The following is a 17,239-nucleotide window of genomic DNA, read 5'->3' on the forward strand; positions in this document are numbered from 1 at the left end:
TTTCTTCGCTCTCTTCTCCCTTTTGTGTCAGGCTTGATTCTCATTTGTCTTTAAATTGCTAACAAGTAAAAACTCAGGGGTAAGTAAACGGCTGTTAAAGTTGCAATGGTGTTATCCTTTCATCAGGTAAAACCTCCTCACCTTGCTGCCCTGGTAAACGTGCCACCAGTTCTCCCCAGGCTGTGGTATTGATTCTCTCTTTCTGTGGTGTGGAGGTCACTCATGGCTGGACCTGGTCTCTGCGGATGCCAGGGCTGTGGGCATCCCTCTCCTGCCCTCTGGGCGGAGCTGGCCATAGGCTGCATGGACACAGACAAAAATGCTAAGCCTTTCTTCCAGATATTAATGAAAACCTGTTCAACCAGCAAGGCATTAGATTCGTAATTCTATCTTCAGCTTAACAGGCAAGTGCTTATTAGGTAAAAACTTTGCCAATGCCTGAAGGAGCAATCTGAGTGAGCAGATTTTAAGGTGCTGAATGAAGCCTAGTTCCCAGTGATCAACTAAATGAAGCTGCCTAAGCAGTAGAGATGAAGAAAGAAAGCTATGGGGAGGTGTTTGTTTCAGAAAGCAAGGGATAAAACCAACCCCCCAAAAACTTGTGCCATTGTTTGTTTTCCCTCTGCCTCCTGGAAGGGAATGTCTTCTGGCCTTTGTTTTGTATTCCTGTATTTATTGGCATCATTTGTGAGAGCTGAAATCCAGACCACCACCTTTGGTGTTCTCTGGGCCATTCAATTGTAATATGGTCGGACATCAGCAGGCCTGCCAGCTTGTCACCACGCATGTACTGGTTGGCATTGCTTCTCATGCTGAAGCTGTTCAGGGATGGAGGCAATGCTGAGCATAAATGTGCATGTGTTCTGCTCAGCCAGTGTCAGCTATAGTGAAAGCAGGAGGAAAAAATGAACCTAGCAGTGTGTTTGCAATCCCCAGTTCAAATATTTATCCCATTAGGTAACACTCCATTATTGCAGGGGAATTGGGTGCTGTCTCTTCTTGTGGCAATATCTTGGTGAAATGCAGAAAGATTTTTGGCCCTGCCATATAATGAATAACAATCTCACAGTTCAGCTCGTGGTGCCAATCCTCTTGGTGACATGCAGTTGTCTGTCAGGTCCTCCGTAGGGATAGGAGTGTTTTAGATATCATCAAGACAGTCTGTGGACGGTGTTCAGAGCAGGAACTGATGGAAACTTTCCATAGCATGAGGTTCTGCTATGGGAAAGCTCAAGCTTTATGGAGATTTTTAATGAACATAGTTCTATCTTAACACATTATTTGTTATTAGATTGAAATGTTTCCGTTTGAGCTAGAACACATTGCAAAGCAACAAAAGACCTTTTTACAGTCTTGAAATGGCTGCTGGCATATAAAGCTCATAAGTGGGTTGGGAGAAGGGAAAGACCAAAATGAAAAACCCAAGTATATTGATCTGCAAAGGCTACAAAGATGCATTTGCTTAAAATATGTTTTGCTAGGTTTAACTGAAACCAGTGACTAATGCTTATTGTTTAACACAGGAATTCAAGGGTTTTCAAACTTTAGAGGTTTTCCCCCCAGATTTTATCTTGAAAAATGTGAAACTGTTCACATTTATTTGTGTGAAGTTTATAGATTTATGTGAAGAGCTCATAGAAGACTTTGGGATTTGCTTTAAAGAAAATTAATTGGTCTTTCTCCAGACAGCTTCTTACTGTTAAATAGCATCTCCATGTAGGCTGTGATAGTATCAAAGAGCGCTTTATTTTTGCTTCCTTCATGACCTTCAAAGGGACAAAACAGAAGAACATTAACCTTTTCATATGTACATGTTTAAAATGGTAAACTTAAAAATCCATGAATATGCTTCTGTAAAAATCTCTTCCTAGCTGGCCTCCTACAGTCCAACTCATTTCACTGTTGTCTTTTGGTAGCGAAAAGCACTCCTGCTATTTATGATGCGTTACTTGGCTAGTTGCCATTGCTTGCTGTTTATCAGCATGCCTGATGTTTTTGGTGGAGGAAATACCCGTGTTTTTTTTTCTCATATAATGAAGTTAAGCATAGCTTCATTTACTACTTTCTTGCTTTGTTTTGTTGTTATTGGAGGCTTGTAGACGTTTGTTTGGTACGCCAGCTCTGCTGAGGGAATTTGTGAACATGTCTTTTGTATTCCCTGGGTACCATCTACTGAGCTGGAAGGAAGGAGCAAAGATATGTGAGAAAGTGATGTAGTGGTAGGGTGTTGTTAAAGATTTGGTTTAGCAAGCTTTTAGGAATAGGTGACTTTGTAACACAATCTATATCCTCAGAAGTGTTTTCACAACGGTGACTGTTAACTTCTTTTAAAACCTACTTCATCTGGCAAAATGCAGATTTTCACCGGTCTGAAGTGGGTTAGAGATTCAGACAGCAGGTTGTAGCCTCTATGAAGCAAATTGCCTGATTTTCTTTTTAGTCTCTTGATCAATGTCAGTCTCATCCTTAAGTATTTTGTGATGAGCTAAGCCTTGAGTCAAGTCATCTATTTACTCTAGGTCTCCTTAGAGCGGTGAGTATTTATCATAGGATATCTTCCAGTGTAAAATTTATTTGGAAAAATACTTTGTACCTTTCCCTGGTCCATTTCTGGGACTGAAAGTAAGTGCTTATGTTGTGTGAAAACATCTGTGATCTCTGAAGAAAGCTCTGATCCAAACTTCTCTTCAAGCTGGGCTTGAAATACAAGAATCACTTGTAAGGATTTTAGGAGCTGACCTTCAAAGTTGATAGTGTTCATGCAGGTTCTGGATGTGAGCTGCCCTGAAATAACGTGAATGTGACTCCTGTAATCTGACACATAGAAACCATAATCTTTCTCTTTTCACATCCTAGGATAGCATCATAACTTTTTTGGGGTGGGACCACCTAACACATAGTTTGCAATGGAAATTCTCATCTTCCTCTTGCCACCCCTTAGATGATTTGTCACCTCCTTCCTCCATCCATGATGTTTGGGAGATGCTGATGTTTTGAGGCAAACAAATAATTGCAAGTAAATGCCACTCTGTTGCAGCATATCCTTCCTTTTATGCCAGCCAAGCTGCTCTGGCAGGAAGTAACATCAAGGCCTTCAGAAGAAGCTATAAACGCTTGCTGTAGCACATCTAATTCTGTTTCAGGTCTGAAATGGCTGCCTGTGAAGAGTGATTCTGTGCTGTCAAGCAATAAGTGGTGGCAAAACATTTAGAAATGACTCTGTCTTTCCTATAGCTGTTTTCCAGCATAATGAAGTGATGGAGCTGCTTGTGAACCTGACTTTGAACATTGGCATGCTTTGTTTATGCTGAATGTTGTCTTTATGCAGCTGAAGCTTCTGAGCAACTGAACTTCTGGAGATCCATACTCCCCATGGGACTTGTTGCTTGAATTCTTACCTGGCACTAACATATTGCTCTTCCCTTCTTTCATAACAGATTTCTGCTGTCCTCTCTCTTATTGCCTCAGAATTAAAAAGAAGTTATCTTGTATTTCAGCAAGAACTTCTGTTGTATTTTTCGTTTATTCAAAAGGAAGTGAAACAGCTGTCTGACAAGGGTCTGTATCAATGATTTTGTCTTTCTTTTGGAATAATGTCCTAGCTAGTTGTTCCTGCACAGAAGTCTGCATAAACAGAGTTATTGCTGAGTTTTTTATGTTATTTTGTAGAGAAAGCAATAAATTTTTCATTCTTTTTTAATGAAAACCAGCAAAAAACCACCCCAAAACCAGTTATGTCACCCAGGGAGCCCTTACCATGAATTAGACTGTTAATGTGCCAGCTGAAGTTCTAATACAGACCAGCAGTAGAGCTTCTCCCAGCAGGACATGCTCATTCCCCAGAGAGGAGAGTGAGTGCTGTTGTGAGGCAAGCAGGGTAGGTGCAGTGGTACTGGTTCTCAGTCTGTTGTCTGCCGTTATAAGTGCCTGTCTGTCCTCATGAAGTTCTCTTTGGTTGTCTCAGGGGAGGCTGGTGTAAACATCTGTGACAGCACTGCTTCTCCGTGACCTGATCTGAGGAAGTGATTAACTTGGATCTGGGCTGGGCTGTATCCGACTGCACAGTGCTTCTTTTTATCCCCTGTAGCTGCAGTCACATGAGTGTGGTATGGCTGAAATTGCTTGCCTGTGCAATGGGAAACATTTCTCTTTTTTGCCTTTTTATGCGAGGAAAACCATGATTCACTCGTGCTGAGCTCCACATCTTGGAAGCACTGCTTGAAATAACCCTGAGTTGCACAGGCAGTGCTGCCTGTGGGTGCCACTGCTAATGGCGGGTTCTGCCTTTGCACCTCCTGGGACAGTGTGCCGTCCTCACCTCTCCATTTCCCTGCCTGCAGAAAGGGGGCAAGACACCTAGACCTTTGGTGCTCAGAAGGGCCATACTGAATGGCGGTGCTGTGGTGAGGTCTCCACTTCCCTTCTCCCCATCCATTGTTTACTCTGAGCCTTAGATAAGATGAGTATCTTTTGTTTTTCCTGTAGATAATAATAACAACCGCCTGTCTCTACCAATACAGGATTAGGTTCTTCTTTCAGGAAGACGTGGGAAGACAAAAATGAATGTGGGTTTTGTGAAGTATGTGCGACAGAAAAGGTTTGAGGGTGGGGAAAGAGCAGGCTGTGCTCTCTATGGGAATGCACAATGGCCTTGCTGAGCGTTGGTGCCCTTGGAGAACCTCTTTGCCCCAGCCACATCAGCTGTGGCTTGCTGCTGGTCACCCTGCAAGATCTCCTCAATGTCAGCATTTTCCCTTCATGAATATGCTATCTTGCTTCTTGATGACAAAAAGTGGTTGTCGCTTTGCTGGTAACTGTGATGAATAACAGAAATACAGAGGTTGCTGTATGGGTTGGTGGGTTTCCATCACTGATGTGATCAGTCTTTAGCCTCCTGTCACAGGAGCAGAGCAATCTTGCCTTTTTCCCGCTCTATACTGAAACATGAGTGTTCTGAAGTAATTTGGAAGCATGTACAGAGTGGAAATTCCCTGGAGGGTATTCACATTTTTAGTGTTAATTCTGCTGTTGCAGGGGAACCCGTGGTTTGTTCTACCCCCGCCTCCCCCCTTTTTCCCCCTCTTGCTAATTCATTCACTAGCTTTAGGTAACTCAGTCTTGTAGGTCTGATTTTCGTAGCAGAGACTATATAATTGGATTCTGCTCTTTACATGATTCCTGTCTGCAGTGTTTCTTCATGATCATATGGCTTTGCTGTAATGCAGACTTCTGAGGGGGTGAGGACATATTGGTTCCATTCTGCCCCAGCCTAACTGTGTCCATGATGTTTGGAAGCAAGATCAACATTTCCTGGGGCCTCTTTTATCTCTTGTTGTTCCATCTAATGGAAAATTCATCCTTCTTTTTTTATATTTGTATATATTTTGGCTGTCTTGTCCCATGAAATGTGCTGGCATTTAGCTGTAACCCACAGATACTCATATGATTTATTCCCTCCTTGCCTTCAGAGTTTAGTCTTGCTTTAACTGGGACTTATTTGGATGGCAGCCTTTTGCACTGCAGCTCCCCTCCAGAAGACAGATTGCTAGATCTTATACTGCCCCGTCAAAACAGGACTTTAGAGCAAAGTGGATGGGCTGTCTCTTAGTACTACTTTCTGTCTTTTGTTATGGTTATGTTCATTTATCTTGTCTTTTCAGCTGCTTTCTATGATACTTGCTGTACCAAAACCTTCTGAGATGTCATCTTCTGCAGCTCATCGTGCCGCTCTAGAGGATGCGCTGATCGGAGCTAGCGAATATGTTCTCATTAACTTGCCAACAACATGCTAGGGAGAAACTTTGAGTGGGCATAGTGTGACACAGCACAAATTGTTTGTGACAGCAAGTGTAATTTAAATCAGAGCTTTTATACTGATGAAGTGTCAAAATCAATGCATTGATGTCGCTGTCTGCTGAGGGGGGCACCTGCATGAGTGGAAGAATCCTGATGGTATTGCACTAAAAATCGAAGTTACTGACAATTTTGAGGAGTAGCTTAAGACTCAAGATATCTTTTCTTATAGCAGATTATTGAAACATAGGATGTGTGCTGAACTTGTAGGCTGAGGTTTACCTTGCTGTTGCTTCAGAAGCTGCATTTTCCTAATTTTTAGCTATCTATTTGGAAGAAATTTTCTCTTATTCTCCAAAGACTGTGTGACAAGTGACTTGTGTGACCATATGTGTCTCTCTTCTGGTTACATTTAGTAATTGTTTTGCTGTATGAGTGTCTTTGCAGGTATTTCACAACAACAAAATATCCAGGCTCTGACCCTTGATAAAGGACTGTTTGTCATTCTTGCAACTTGGAGATGTGTTTATCCTTCTGATCTGTAGAGTTGAGGCCCATCATATCGCTGGGTGCTCTTGGCAGCCTTTACTTAGGGATGAAGTTTTCCAGGCTCTCTCTGTGGGTTTCTGTTTGTGTCCTGACCCTACAAACATGCTTGCCCTAGTTTTACTGTTTGTCTTGACTGAAAGGTTATCTGGTGCAAAGGATACTCTAGCTGACAGGGCTGTAACAGACACCTGCCTTCAGTAATACCCCATCCCCTAGTCACAGTTTGTTCTAATGTCATCTGAGATGTTGTGTTTGAAATGGGGAGTGAAAAAAACCCAGCTTCTTGGGGACCTTTCTTTTAGATAGACATAAGGAAAAGCTATGGGAGACCTCATTGTTTTAAGATCTGGATGCTGTTGCCTGGAAGTTGGCTGTGTCTTTAAGAAAGAGCCAAGTATTTATATCTGGTGTCTATCTGAAATCATGTTTACCCTACAGTGTTTATTAAACCTGAGTTAATTTTCCTCCTCTCTTTCTGTGGCTGCAGGAGCTTTGCCAGCAATGCATTATAATAGCTGGTAGTCCAAGGCGGCGTGGGCCATGTGCCAGCTTCCCATTCCCACTACAAAGGCTGGACTGGGGACTTGCTGCCTGGCAGTGCCATGCTGCTCTGGTCCATGCTGTGCCCCAGCATCCCTGCTGCTGCAGGAGCCCGAGCTGCTCTGGAGCGGCTCAGCTTGGAACTGAGGGCTCTTCTGTTTAAAAGTAATAATTGTAAAGCCTTAATTACTCTCTGTCTCTCTCCCCTCTCCCTCCTGTCCATTACTCTGAAGGGCTCTCAAAATAGAGTCATTAGCATCACTCTGTCACACGGCAGTCTTGCGCTGTTTAACAAAATAAGGTCACTGTGTCTGATACCTTTTATTTGCATGATGACTGGCTTGTTCTTTGTAGTCTCATGATATTTTTGTCAGGACTGTCTTGGCTGAGGTGAGTGCCAGGAGTCACGCAGCTCTATCGACACTGGCTTTTCGTCTGGTCTTCCTCAGTAACAAAAACTCCCAGGGAGCTGATGGGCTTATTGTCATGATGCTTTCAGAGGCAGAATTTGCTGTTGGTTCAGGTTTGACATCTTGCCTGGTGTGGGTATTTGCAAATGTAGCTTTCAGGGAAAGTTCTGTATCTGACATATGTGTCTTTGGCAAGTTTGGAAAAAGTTGTTGCGGTCTGAGCTGTCCACAGGGATGGATGACCTAAGGGAGACTCAAGGGGAAGGATGCCTGGCATACCCAGCATATGCAAATAGTAGAAATGTGCTTGTAAGTGTGTACAACATTCTGAACAGCACGGAGATACCTGTAGTGACGTAGTTTGTCTATTGCACATCTTTCTGGTACCCTTGCATTTTGTTAGCATTACTGGGCACAGCCCCTTTGTCTCGGTTGGTTTTTCTGTCAGTTATCCCAGAAATTCTCTTCCAGCTCTGGAAAGCACGCAAATAAAACACTGAAGACTGGAGGATCTGGCGAATATGAGAATTATTCTTGGCCTAACAGTAAATCATGGGTCTGGGACAGTAAATCACAGATCTGGGCTCTGACGCTTTAAGTTTTTGAGGAGGAATGCCATGTTTCCGGAACAGTAAAAGTGAAGATTTTTCTAGCAAGTTAGTCCTACTCTGTCAGTGTCATTAGGTCAACTGTCTGGGCCAGCACTACTTCTATGGAATGGGCTGAACAGTGCATATACCCACATACGCCTATATCCACATCTGGATTACAATATGTATGTAGTATCTTGCTTACACGAGAACTTTATGTTAACATCTTTGTGCCAACCCTAGGCATCTGATTTTTTAACTGGGTTTTTTTTTGGCCTCACAGTATAGACAAAGTCTTACTGGTTGTGCCATATAACCTAGCCCTGAGCTAGGTTAGCAGTCATCCCTAGGGCCTTTACTCCTCTGGGTACTTGAGGAAATCTTCACAAGGAATCCATATATCACTTGCATCCATATATGGCAGTTGTTTTTTTGTTTTTTAAGCACTTGAACAAAACATTGTTGCTTAAAGCATTTGTTATGAAAGAAGAGCTCTTAAAACTGTTTTCTGTTAGTCATCAGTCCTTGAAACTGTTTTAGTTTCCTGGCCAAAGTGTGTTTCCTTTTTTGCAAAGCTAAGCTCTGAATGCAAAAGTCACTTTACCCTTGTGATGATTTTCAAACATTAACAGCAATCCAGCATGAGGCATTTGAAGCACTCTCTATTCTTCACTTTTTCTCAACACTACTTTTAACTGGGTTGGACCCTTTCAATAGAGAAATTTTTTGCCTCGTATAAGGGCTCTGATGGACAAGTTCTGACAGAGTTGGTTGCAGTGTAAGGAGTTCCTCCCTCTCTGCTACAGTTTCATGGCTGTTAGACTCATCTTAAACATTTTTGGGCTGTTTTATCCCCAAATCGGTGAGAACAGAATGGATGGTTTGCCAGTGCTGTTGTCACACCTGTTTATCCCTGCTGGCACAGCCTGACTGAAATGCCAGCAAGATTTCAAGTTAGCAGTGAAGCAGTGTGCTGGCTGGCTGGAAGTGATGGTCTTAGACCCTTGTTTGCTCCTTGCTGCTCACTCCTATCGCATCCTGTGCACCAGTGTTTGCCGGGCTGCTCATTGAGCATCTGAGACTCTCAAGCCAGCAGGAAAATACTCACTGCCTGTTGGAGAGTAGGATTCCGCTCCCTAGAACTGTTCGCTGCAGGCTGCATGAGTGCCAGAGGTCTGTAGGTGAGCTGGTGGCTAGGACAGGGTTGAGGGGGAGCAGGACTGTCCCAGCTGTGCTGTGCTGCCAGTGGCTGAGAGACTGCAGATGTGGCACATGCCATGTTCTGGTGTCTGTGCTACTGGAGAGGTGCAGAGTAGGTGCCTGGGGACATTAGCACCTTAGGCTGTCACAGCTCACATCTGCCTCTGGCTTGCCAGAGCCCGGAGACAGAGTGAGCTTTTTGAATGGGAAAGCAAAATGCCAAAACACTCCGGCAGTTCAGATGTCCAGAACAGAAGCAGTACCTGAATTGGAGGTTTCAGTCTTTATCTTTTCAAGTCCATGGTAGTTAAGGTGACTGACTTTCAGAATAGTGCGTGTCACTGTAACCTGACATCTCCCAATTTAGGTTGATGGCTGGTAGCCTCCCTGCTTTAACTTCTGGGAGGCACAGGAGACAAGCAGAAGGAATTGAAGCCATGCACTCTTTGGGCTCCTAAATAGAGGATGTTGATGGATAAGAAAAACCTTGCAGAGTTTCCTAAAGAAGGATTGTCTAAAATTTCAGTTACTGTTACATATTTTCAAAGGTTTATGTGGCTGCATCAAATTTTAATGTCAAAAACCTATTTGACAGTAAATGAAAAAAGCCAAAAAAGCTGAAAAATCCAAGCAATAATTCTCACTTTATGAAGCAAAACAGCTACCTCCTGCCTAGTTTAGAAAGAAACTTCATCTGTAGATAGGTTTTGATGAACAACGTGTTTTTACATGATTTAGAAAAAGAAGAGTTAGAAGTTTGGTTTACATGCAGTAAGCAAAGACAGGAACAGAAGACTGGTGGTGTCCATTAAAAATGAGTAATTTCTGCAGGAAGAAATGGTCTCATCAGTGACTGCAACAAAGAAAAAGGTGCAGAGAACAGGGCTGCAAACCAGACAGAACTAGGAGAGAGAATATACATACATATATATATAAAAACCGCAGTCATAACCAGGAAGAACTACCTGGAAATATGTAGGAAATGTAATTTTTTATGCAGCAGGTTTTACAGCAAATTTCCCTGTTTTCCACTAACTGAAATGTTTGGTCCATAGCAACTTTTATTTTGGATAATCACAGAAAACAAAGCTATTAATTGTGGGCAAAGACAAAGTGAAAGTTGGGTAACATTGGTGATGGCAGTATGAACGCTTAGCGCTCATACTCCACATAGACATGGTCAAAAATAAGCATTCCTTGTGCGGTTGTGAAACAGGAGGATTTGGGGTTATGAGGAATTTGTATCGGGACACAGTTTTTTTTTTTTTTACTGGAATAACAAGTCTGGTCTCTGACCCAGTGTGCAAGTGATAGATGCATTGAACTTCAATTTATATTTTGCTTTTATTGCATCTTATTGAAACATGAATGGGCCCTGGTACTGTCTAAAAGGTGTGATGGTTTCATATTCCAGTTGTTAATTTTTACCATTACTTAGCTTGTTTTTTCCTCGAGGGCTTATTAACGGGTTTTTCATTCAGTGACATCGTTGCCCTTTTTTTAATCAACCTTCTAGAATTTTGCATAGGCCATTACATGTAAGGATGAGAACATTATTACTTCATTCTTTTCACTCTAGTAATTTTTATATTACAGTGAACACCCTGATTAAACATTTATCTGGAAAAGGCCATGATGAAAATAAAACATAATTAAATATAGGAACTAAATACTGAACTCCTGACTTGAGGCTGAAATGATAAATGAAATCAAACGTACACAGGGGAAAATAAAGTACTGCAAAACTCACCCAGTACTGCATTTTAATGTTTTATTGAGCTAGACCTACAAAGCAAGCTGCTTGTGTCGACTACAGGAACTAATTATTTCTGAAGGTCTTACTTAGAGTCCACTTATTCTAATTGTGTTATACTAAAGGTGCTTGGTCTTTGAAAAAAAGAAGCAAAGAAAATCATCTATATTTGAAATTCAAGCAGCACTGCTGCAGGAGAGGGGTATGGCACAGTTTGGGTTTCCTACTTAGGTTTAAAAAGCAAAGCATTATACTCTGTTGAAGATTGCTAAAGAGAAATTGGCCTGTATCCCTCATGTAAATCCAGGTGTCAGAGCAGGGAGGCAAACATGGTGCTTGGTTGCATCGAAGGAATGGGGCTGGACCAGGGCTTGCTCTTGAAGGCTGTGTGTGTCTGCTCTCCCTGTGTGTGTGTTCAGACACTTGGCACTCACTGTCGCTGAATCAGGAAGACAGAATTGACTTTCCTGTCCAGCTAATTATAATTCTTTAAAGAGATTAACTGTTCTTTTCCTTTAAAGGGACTTTATCGGTGAATCCCATGTCAGTTACCTGCTGCTTAGGATCTCTTTCAGGGATCATCGTCATCAGTGCGATGATGCTTGCAGGCAGAGTCTCGTTTTGAACAGATGTCTTGGTGACCAAACTGGGTGTACAATGTATTGCTTCCAGAATTACCATATGAGCCTGTAAATAACTGCTCAATCCATGGCTGGCAGTGGATTTAGATAGCTCTGTGAGATACAGTTGCAAAAACCAGACTATAGTTAAACATTTTGGCAAGTAAAATCAACATATACTTCTTGTTTTATACTTTCCATGAAGTGCTTTTCATCTTTTGTATCTATAGCACAGTATAATTACCTACTCCTTTCCTTCCTTCCTTCCTTCCTTATGTATACTGTGGGCAAGCGAAGGGGTTGGTTATTTCTCTGATGTGATGCTACCTGGTTAGAAATGGGATGTGTTTTGTCCTCTGAGGGCAGCTGAGCATGTCTTAATTGGTACCTAAGTGAGGCATCCTGTGAAGTGTGGGTCTTGGGGATGCAGACCTTTGTGGTGCTCTGCTTTGATTTCTGAACCAGTCCCATGGGGAGAAGGGGTGGGGAGGATGATTTCACCCCTAGCAGTACATTAATTATTGTGCCATCTGTGTGACTGGGGGCACTGGTGGATTTTTGGTGTGATACAAGACAGTGCTGTGGTAGAAAGTGAACAATCACTAATCCAGTTCCGTTCCCTGGGACTAATTCACAAGTAATGGCTGGCTGCTTAGGAAAGGAGGGAAGACAAGTCCCTGGGCTGCTCAGCAGTCCCTCTGGGCCAGTGTGGGAGCAAACAGTTCCACAGGTCTAAGGAGTCTAGCTGAGGGTAATGGAAATAAAATGTTATCTTGGCAGGGGAAACCACATGTGCAAAAAGACTCCCTAAAGTGATTCATCTTTACATTTCCTCAGGACCCAGGTCTTCTCTCCTGGCTTTTGGTTAGCTGTGATTAACACAGCTACGCACTCGACTTGCATAAGTTCCTCTGATGTAACCAGGATACTCTGCACCTGTAGAGGATGAGAGGCCTGAGTAGCTTGGTGCTCTCGGTGTCCCTCATCTGTTTGCTCCACCGCGTGTACAGTGCCCAAGCTGTGAAACTCCCTGTATTGGGTTCTGCCTCATTGATGTGAACATGGTTTTCAGTCACTGCATACAGTTTCCCTCTGGAAATCTTTGTCCCTAGTTGATAGGCTGATGGATGGCCTTTAAATGTTGTAAGTATGTTTGGCTTTTCAACCAGATTCAGAGACAGGTGGCATTTGACAAAATCAAGCCCTGACTTGATTTTATGTCACCTCCCTTGGAAAGGGGCTAGGGCTGATGTTCACAGCCTGACCCCTTTCTTCCATAGGAGAAAGTGGATGGCTGGGAGTGAGAATGAGCAGTCATGGCAGAAAGCAATCCTAAAGGTTGTTGAAATTTTGCTCTTTGAATGAATGGTGTGCAGAGGTGACCCCAGTGCTGTGATGCCAATACAGATGTATAAATGCCTGGTTCTCTGTTCACATAAATGCCTTTTTCGGGTGGAACAGGAAGAAAAGGAGAGCACAGAACTTTTCCTTGCTTCTTGTAATTCCATTTGTTCTGGTGCCTGGGAGTTCATTTGCAGAACTTATCACCAATTCTATAAATGCTAATTTACTTATGGAATTTAATAATGCTGTCACTCAGCAAAAGCTACTGGAGAAATATTTTAAGTGCTTTGCAAATGTTGAAAGCATAAAACCTGAAAATACCTGAAAGGAGGATCAGCCCTATAACAATTTTACACGTGCTTCTCTGTGCTTGTTTCTTAGTCTACGAAGCAGTGGTCCACCCTTATGAAGTGCTTTGAGATTGCAGGATGAAAACGTATCCCTGTCTCCAACTGCGAAGTGTGGTGGCTCTAGGCCCCAGTTTGGAAAAGGGAAATGCGGCCGTTCAGGTGGCTTCTGCTGAGATGCTGAACTAGTAAAAGGGAGACCTCCTTCGGTATCTAGGAGGTATTCAAACCCACTCACTCATTCTGGCCACTAGGTCTGTGATGGGAAGGCCCAGGGACAAACCAGACATGGGTCATTTTTGATGCTAGGAGATGTGTTTAGAGAACCCGTGAATTTGGCATGCCCAGTATATGTATTTTTTGGCCATGTGCAGTTCTGACCGTAGCTGTCTAGCTTGCACACAATGTGCAATGAGTGCTTTGTTTAGGTTGGAAGCAATAGCACATATCTTTACCAACTTCAGTATGACTTCCGGCACTTTCCAGAATGAGCAGTGGAAATAAGTAAGAGCAATATTTGTTGTACCTCAGTGAGCCAAGCCTTGGGGATGGACAGCTCAGGGGGAAGTACTTCAGCACCTCTGTGTATAAAACATGGTCTGCATGAGACACCTGCAGTGGCTTTGGCAGAACAGCGTGGCAGAGGCATTAATCTGTCCATTTCTTCTGATTTTTAGATTTCATTGTAGTTGTCAGTGGAGGTTTGTAAATGCATTTCATTTACCTGTCCATTTTAATCAAGTTTAGATAGCACAATTCTGATTTGCTATAAACCAGCCGTTATCCCCCTGTAGGCTTCAGGAACCTCCAGCTTGTTTGGTGTGGGCTTTTTTCACCTCCCATCATGCAAACAGACTTGTCATTTGTTCATTTATCTAGAACATCTTAATTACACTTTGCACATATGATGTTGTTTGAGCAGCAATATTCATGAGAAATAATTAGGAGAAATGAATGTGGGAAGTGGTTTCTGACTGTGAGAATGAAATTTCTTACCACTTTCTTTTAAAAAAAATAAATTGGAGACTCTAAAATTTAAACTCCAGGCAGAGGAGTGCAAAGACATCACTGTCATCAGGCAAGCTTCAGGCATTACCTGAAAACTCTAATTCAGGGTATAATTCTTGACTTTTCAGAAGCACTGACTTTTTAAGTAGTGTATTATGTGGTGGTTTGAATAGAAGTGACCACTTTGGGTGCTGGACAACATTGTAGCTTTCCTAAATCCATCCTGGATAACTCTAAAGGGTTGCTCTTGCTGTAAAGCCATGTAATCTTTAGTACTTACATTTCTTAATCTCCTTTTCATTATGCTGTTTCTGAATTTCCAGTCAAGGCTTGTGGGGACAGCACTGTGCATTGTACTCATGATAGGAAAACTGCTTCACCTTCATGACAGGCATGAGTTCTTCATGAAGGCATGAAAACTGAGTCATGTTTGATGGTAACAGCAGGAGAGCATCTTGCTGTCTGCCCTGAGCCGCAGTGCACTGGTGCTGTTGGCACACGTAACTCTGATAATGAATGGGCCTGCATTCAGTAAATAAGAGAGGTTGGAGTACAGCCTGTGCACATGGTGAGCTTTCCTTACACTCTGCATTTCAGGACTTGGCTTTCAGATGTAGCCCTCAATCTGGGTATTCTGCTTTTGTCCTGATTAAAAACACATCTAATTCTCCATATGCAATTAAAAAAACCCTGACTTGTTGCAGGCTTTTATCTATCCAGTCACCTCTGCTGTATCACACATGAAAGATGAATCTTTTCCAAGTGACCTTGTTTTGAAAAGGTGGAGTCTGTATCTCTGAGACTGTAGCCAGGAGGGAAGCTGTGGAGGACATGGATGGTAATCATCAGAGAGCCTGTATGTTTGAATATCTACAAGCTCTCATGCTTGTAGTAAATGAGGGAGTATTTCCTCCTCTTTGCTTTCCAGTATTTGTTGCTAATTTGTCTTTGGCAGTCATGATTCTTCCCTGCAAAACTGTAGCTTCCTGGGCTTCTTCCTCTCCTGTGATATCCTAGCCTCCAGGAATTTTAGCAGGAAAGATCAGTTTGACGTTAATTGTCAGGAGGTAAAAAGAAAGTTGCTGAACTTGGTCAATAAGGAAGACATAATTGGTTGAGAAGATGTAGGATTTACACAGAGAAGGGTGTGTTGGCTTGGGATTGAACATAACTGCACATATCCAGCCTGTGTGTGGCTCGAGGCTGATGAATGGCGTCCAACTGTGGTTTACTTCCCCCCTTATCTCTGTTAAACAGTGCTTAGCAAGCTTGGAGTGCATTGTGTCCAACTTCTGCTCTCTTAATACAGCAAACTGAATGAAAGCTGGAGTCAGATAACCCTCCAGTGAAAAACTGCAAAAAGACTGGCATTTATCAATCCTTACTTCCTACAAGAGCAAGCTGTGTTCTGTGGTACTTCCATTATCTGAAACAAGAGCCGGCTGCTGGGGTTGGGTGCAGCCATTTAGAAATGTGATTTGTCTTTTTCTGTCTTCACAGAAACCTCCTTAAAGTATTTCTTGAGGCTTTTCTCAGAATCTGTGTCAGAGCAGCAAGTCAGCTAGAGGCAGCTCTCTCTTAGGCAGCAGACATTTAGCACAGTGACACCAATATCTTTATAAGATGACCTAGATTAGAAATGTCTTGTTCTCAGTTTGCAGAAATCTGCTCAAATATTTAATGTGACTCAAAGCTGGGTTTTTTCTTTTTTCCTCTTGTCGAGACAGAAATAAAATTCAATAAAATTCAAGTGAAAAATAATTAAATGCTTCTGGGAGCCAAACGGTTTCAGGGAGCAGGTAAACTGGAGTTAAGAATACATCAGAAACGTGCCGTCTGCCCCCGTGGTCTGTATACTGCTATGGCATGGAAAAGGATGAGAGATTTCCTGTTTCACTCAGCTGCTTTCACCTTCTAAGTTTTACAAGATGCCCAGTTTACAAGGTGGAAGTCTGAACTGGTTATAAATAAGAGCACTGAAAAGCCAGATTGCCTTACTCAAAGCATGTAGCCGGGTAGCTCCTTCCTGCTGAGGCTTGGAGGAGCAGGACCAGTGCAGTTCCAGTTTTGGTCCAGTCAGATCTAATGTCTAGCCCACAGAGCTGGCCAGTCCAAAGCAGGAGGGCAGGGTGCTGTGGGTGGCTTGTGCTCACCAGGAAGATTTGGTTTTCCCTCCTTTCTCTCTAGTTATTGCCTCAAGATTCTGCCTGTGTTTAAACAGCCTGATTCATCTCTACAGGCATCTCATGGGGGTGGAGAAGGGTACATCCACCTTTTTTGCTAGCACTGCCATATTCACATGGCTTTAAATTCTCTGCCAAGCATTGTTTTAGCTCAGTGCTTTGGGACTGAATTCCCCTTGGGCAAGTCCCATTTACACTGTAGTTTCAGTTAGTCAATGAGATTTTTTAGATAGTGTAGAGAAACTGTTGTCCTACTCATCTTTCCCCAGAGGAGAAGGGAATCTGGCCCCTACATGAAGTGGCTGCAAGAAGAAGAATCCTGTACTTCCCTGAGCAAAACCCTTAGTGAAAACAGTTCATCAGACTTTTGTGAAGAGGCTGCTTCCTTTTCTTCTTTTCTTCCCTTTCTTTCCTTTTTTTAAGCTCCTTGCAGACATGGTGAATTAAGGTGGTGAGATGACACAACCTTTCCCACCCCTCTGAAACCTTTGCCACCCCTCCAAAAGGTCACGCAGCTTCATATGTTGAAGGTGGGGTTTTTAAGAGCACCAAGCATTGCTTTCAGTCTCTTGGAGTATTTTGAACATTTTTGCCATCAACTTAAATGCAAGCAGTGTTAGGTGGGCCTTCAATGCATTTTGATAGTCCTATCCTGAAGATCTGAGGTCTGTGACACAGCAAGGCTGTGCTTTCTTACATACCCTTCTGAAGTATTGTACAGCCAGTGAGTGGTAAGCTACATATACCAGTGTAAACAAGACATCAGAGAAGGAGAAATACAGGTGTTCAATTACAGTCATCACCACAAAAAGCAGGTGAGAGTTTAACAGGGGCTAAGAGAAGGCTATGAGGTGCTTAGAGATTTGCTTTGTTTTGCAGATCAGTGAGGCAGGGTGGTCTGA

At 42.7% G+C, this 17,239-nt stretch overlaps 1 protein-coding gene and 1 long non-coding RNA gene across 13 annotated transcripts in view; one reads left to right on the forward strand and one right to left on the reverse strand.

Annotated features, from left to right (window-relative positions):
- ANKRD44 (ankyrin repeat domain 44) overlaps positions 1 to 17,239 on the forward strand; it is a 140,686-nt gene that overhangs the window by 32,722 nt on the left and 90,725 nt on the right. The gene's annotated exons all lie outside the window — the stretch shown is intronic.
- LOC133267468 (uncharacterized) lies at positions 1,381 to 3,619 on the reverse strand. Its single transcript, XR_009742776.1, has 3 exons — positions 3,399 to 3,619; positions 2,740 to 2,784; positions 1,381 to 1,766 (listed from the first exon to the last, which is right to left on the reverse strand). It is a non-coding gene; the product is annotated as an uncharacterized LOC133267468 (long non-coding RNA).

The sequence above is a fragment of the Pezoporus flaviventris genome, unplaced genomic scaffold (genome assembly GCF_033815535.1).
Source record: "Pezoporus flaviventris isolate CSIRO_AGI_PZ_B2104156 unplaced genomic scaffold, CSIRO_AGI_Pfla_v1 ptg000001l, whole genome shotgun sequence".
Classification (NCBI taxonomy): domain Eukaryota; kingdom Metazoa; phylum Chordata; class Aves; order Psittaciformes; family Psittacidae; genus Pezoporus; species Pezoporus flaviventris.